Genomic DNA, 5,690 nt, shown 5'->3' with positions numbered 1-5,690 from the left:
ACAACACTGCCTTGTTAGTTATGACACATAGTTTGAGCTAGTCATGGTGTTATTGAAAGTTATAAATAACGTTGTATCTAACGGTTGAGTGAACCGATAAATGACGATGTCACGTCTAGGGTTGCCAACTTTTTTTTGGTGGAATATAGTATTTTCCAGAATAAGGCATCAAAAATATAGTACATTTCAAAAAAATATAGTACTTTTAGATAAAATACTAAACATGAGTGTAATATACGTTTAATCGGAAATATAGTATTTTAGCGTACTATATATTTTTCCAAAAGTATACAGTACAGAGAGCCAAAATATAGTACAATACTATATAATATAGTACGGTTGGCAACCCTAGTCACGTCACTAGTCATAACAATCGTATTGTTTACAACTTAGTCTCTAAAGTAGGGTTCAAGGCCGTTTGTTAACATATTCTGTTGTCCTAAATATAAATCGAATATTCGCATTATACTTTCCAATTTACACATGCTATGTAAGTAAGTTTTTTTTAATTTATAGTTTTAATTTTTAAGTTATAGTTGTAAGTTTATATAAAAATTGTACTTCTATATTTTATATGAGCCATTAATAAATTAAACTATGAAGTACATGATATATTATAATTATGATTATATCATATCCCACGAGAACATATTATATTGAATAGACAACAAATGCATCTCGTACTTTACTACCATCATCATCACCATAGTAAATTACTTAATTAATATTGAAAATCGTTATCTTCTGGACAAAGGCCTTCCCTAAAGATTTCCACAACGACCGTTCGCGCCCCATGCTCATCCATTAGTCGTTATTCCTTACAATGTGTAACGTTATTATTTTTAACGGTTGACGTTATAACGTTCGCATCACTATACTAATTGCATCCTGGCTATATTCTTTTTACCCACCGACAGTCAGACCAACATAGCGTGAACTCTAATTACGTATATATACTTCCAATGTCAAGGTCACTGTTAACTGGGTATTCTTCACTCTGCAAGTGATTTATACATGATGTGCCCTTTGCAACCCAGCAGGCAATCTCCGGTCAAAGACACTTTTACGCATTTACGGCCCACATCTTTTATCTCATTCGTAGTATGTTGGTTTCATTCACACTGATGGTTCCCGTTATCCCTGCAAATTTGACGAAGTAAGTACCTAGAAGAGACGATGAGACATGTTGAAATAACAAAATCTAGTTCATTATATAGAAAATGAGCAACTTACCACAATAATATACACACAAAATAATGCAAAAAACGGCAAAAATAAAACGGTCACCCATCCAAGTACTGACCCCGCCCGACGTTGCTCAACTTCGGTCAAAAATCACGTTTGTTGTATGGGAGCCCCACTTAAATCTTTATTTTATTCTGTTTATAGTATTTGTTGTTATAGCGGCAACAGAAATACATCATCTGTGAAAATTTCAACTGCAGCCTTCAAATACAGCATGACAGACGGACGGACGGACAGCGGAGTCTTAGTAATAGGGTCCTGTTTTACCCTTTGGGTACGGAACCCTAAAAAATTAAAATGATAAAAAATAACAAGGCCGCAAACATAAAAAAATTAAGTTCGATTTTACTTTCAAAATTAAATTAGAAACTATAATTGTAATGATTACCGATGTCTATATCAGCCCGTATTTTTTTAAATAATTTTAAAGTAGTTACCTTATTGTAAAGCATTAATCAAAATATGCAACAATCGACCTTACCAGTCCTCTTATCTCCGAAACTGTTGGGCCTAAAGTATAAAAAAAGATATATAGTCTATTTACCCATAAATTACAGGAAAATGTATTAGAAAGTTCAAACGTGAATCGTCCTTAAGAATAAACAAATGTGTGATTACGGAACCCTCAGGCCGCGAGAGTTCTAATTGCACTTGTTTATAGCACATATTGAACTAAGTACATACTCGTACATAACATATAACTTTTCTCATAGGTACGTTTGTCATGTATTCAGTACCTATTTTACCTATGCTCTTTTGGTATTTCCCTATCAATATTGTCATTTGCCGACACACAAGGTTATAGAAAGTTTGCTAACTACGAGTAGGTACAATAACTGAGGTAGATAATAGACAAATATAAACAGAAATACATAGGCAACACTGAAAGTTCTTAGAAAAGGCCACCTCTTAACAAAAAGAGGCATACTCATAGTCTAATAAAACATGGTCTTCCACTCCCAGAGTGACACGGGCCTACGTCACAACAACATGGCCGCTATATATAGCGCTATCGCATATTATCATATAGCGCTGTCGCATGATGACGTAGGCCCGTGTCAGTTAGGTGACCTAGAAAAGACGGGAATGGAGTACCAGGCGGAGTATATTATTATACCATGGGCATACTTATTTGTTAATATAACTCTTTTTAAGGTATAAGTCATTCAGTCGCCAATTGTATTTCAGGATTACTGGGACATGAAAATTGTATGTCCAGTGTTTTTCCAATTTTTATTCGAAATGTATTTTGTATCATAATTTTATATGATTTTTATTGGGGCTCAGCTAACAAACTAACAACATATTTACAAATATGATTCAATTACATTTTAATAATGATGCCTATAGTTCGTTTTTTAGCATTAGAAAAAGACTACCGTAAAATGGGGTGAGTAGGGTCAAAACTGAAATTCAAACCTCGATAACATTTTATTTTTACATATGAAAACTGAATGGTGTATATAATAAGTGTTCCGGACGTTTGTATTGTAGTTTTTATTTTATTTTGGGTAGTCCCATTTCATAACTTTGACGATAAAGAGGAAAACCCACCTCACCCCGTAGTGCCTCGTATTTGGGGTGAGAGGGGTTTTCATACAAAGGTGATTTTGGAAGATTGTTGGATCGTTTTGTTTTTTATTATGCGTATTACCACAGTATAATAAATAGTACTAACGTACAGTATGGACACTCCCTGCCTCCCGTTGAAAGTGCCGCCCACCCGCTCTCGGTTACCTCTCAGTTACCGGCTGGCAAGGACGCGACGACGCGGTGCGCAGAGCGGAGGCCACGTAAAATATTAAACAAATACTTATTTACAAATCCTTCTGTAATGGGCGTGTGTTGTGCTTTGTACGGATGTTTAAGCTCTATAAACGACAAAACTAAAAGAAAGTTCCACAGATTACCATTGTATGAATCAAGGCAAGTACATACCCAGTTATTTTTAAAGTGTTTTATGTTTTAGTAGAATACCAACTTACAATTATTAAGTTTTTTTTTACCCTATCTGTTTTAGACCTAAACCTATCAGATCACACTGAAAACAACACAATATCTATATGAACAAAAAATCATGTTTTCAACTTACGTAATATTTTGGTGGCCAGAATTTCATTACAAAATTTTGTTACTTCGTTTATACTGATTCAAAATAGGAAACTATTGTATAAATCGAGCTTAATAGATACCCACCTTACAGCATAATATGATTCTTATTTCTTCCTAATTCGCGCAATGAGTTTTGGGTCATTGAGGTCATCGAACTTGTCAACAAAATGGCGGGAACCCTAGCACGTCTTATCTCACTCACGCAAGCATGGTACGCGTTCACCTACACGAGCTTAGACTGTGTGCGTAGGAACGCGTTTGTTTCATACATTTGATCGCCAGTGTCCGGGGTGTGGTATTAGGTACTATAGCTCCATTTTAAATTGGAATACATTATTTTCGTAGCAGTAGCCTTAAAATCCCTTCTCACCCCCCTCTCAAACCTTCTCTCCCCATTCATGACCCACTTCTCCCCGCGAAACCTACTCACCCCGTTTTACGGTACGCGATCTTGACGTGTCTCTTAGTTGAAAAAGCTTTTTAAAAATCAGTAACTACCTATTACGAAAGAAAAAGAATGTAATAATCGTTTATGATTCATATAATTGTTACATATTTGCCGTGACTTATTTTTCAATAAAAACACACGTCAAGATTGTTTACCTTTTTTCTAATGCTAAAAAATAACTATAGTTCTCGTACGACTGTTAGCACTTTGAATTTCAGATTGAATCGTTTTTGTGATTCTATAACGGATGATTATACAGAAAAAAGTCGTTTTTTAACGGGGACGTCAAAAGTATACATTGCAGTTGTGCGGTTAATAAAAATCCAGTCAAGTGCGAGTTCGATTTACTCGGGCACTGAGGGTTCCGCACTAACTTTCATTTATTTCAATCTTTAAATTATTAATATTGCCCACGTTTCAGCTGATTCTGACATCCCTCTGCGCAAACAAAAATCTCTATACAAAGTGCTTTGGGAGAATGAGCCGTATGAGTTTCAGGCTTATCCTATCCTAATGAAAATTTGTACACATATCAGAAAAAGTTAAAGCCCCCATTAAAATATAGTGTTAGGGCCTGATTGCCACAGTTTCTCTATTCTTAAAACTTTCAGTTTGCCCCTCGTATACATCAACAAGGCAGGAAAATCCGAAAGGGCAAAGATTGTAATATTTATGAAGACTGTTTAGAAGTGATAATGGCGAGATAGCGTCTCAATAAACAGCAAAAACATCAGCTTAGGTAATAAACAGTAGGCACTGTAGATCTATAAATACATTGTTGCCATGTGATGGAAAGAAAGGCATATTCTGACGAGGTACCCAGTCGCCGTAGGCGAGGTTTGCAGAGGCCTGGTAAAAGGGTCCAAGTCAGGAAAAACAGATGTACATGTGTTCGTACAGTATGTTTTGTGATCGTCACGAATAAAAATCGCTTATCTTTATCTATTATCTTTATGTAGTGTATAATCATTTACCATTAGTATTTTCTCGGAAACGTTCGTATTTCTCATGCTTCAGTCAACCTCAGTACTTGCTTTGTATACTGAGACTGACTGAGAAATAGCATAACAGGCTCGTGCGTTTCCGTGAAAATACGATGGCAAAGGATTATGCACTACATCTGTACTTTCCACTGAAGTATTCACAATGCTTTTCTCAAACATAAGGAAGTACGCGCTGCGACGTCGACGCTAGGATAAAAATTGGGCACTTTACGTCTTTGATTAACGAACAAAATGAGAGCATTTCCGAGCATGTTTGAGAAAAATAGTATTAAATTAGAATTACTTTGCCTTCACATGCAATTCTTTACTAAATTTGAAAAGCACTGTGTGATTAGGTTACCAGGGTTTTAAATTTTACAGTAATACATACCTATAAAACTATTAGATATCCTTTTCATAACATTTGCATGCTGTTAAAAATAGAAAAGTTGAACTAACTTTATTATATTGACATTCAGACAAGAATTTAAGTACATTTTTTCTGCAAATCATCATTTGACGTCAGTATTTGTCAATCAGTATTAGACGGTCGAAAGTCGGGGCCAAGCACCGCAGAACTGCCGTAAAAACGGATAACAACAAATTACTATGAAAATATGTATGACGTTTATATAGTGACAAAATATATCGTTAGTACTGCCCACGCCACAGTTTACATACACAAGACAAGTACCCACAAATTAAATGTATTTTGAAATATACCTAAGGTGAGTTATGCCCTCTTAGTCTCTGAAAAATTAAGCTTCTAGCTTTGTCCACAACGAAGTTATATTGAGTCAAACATACATTATTGAATGGCGCCTAAATAAATTCCTTTTTTGGAAGTCGGTTATTTTAAACAGTGTTACGGCTGGTCCTTGTTGCTATTCCTCGACTCGGCG

This window comes from Cydia splendana, chromosome 20 (assembly GCF_910591565.1).
Source record: "Cydia splendana chromosome 20, ilCydSple1.2, whole genome shotgun sequence".
Lineage (NCBI taxonomy): Eukaryota > Metazoa > Arthropoda > Insecta > Lepidoptera > Tortricidae > Cydia > Cydia splendana.
This window is presented reverse-complemented; position numbering follows the sequence as displayed.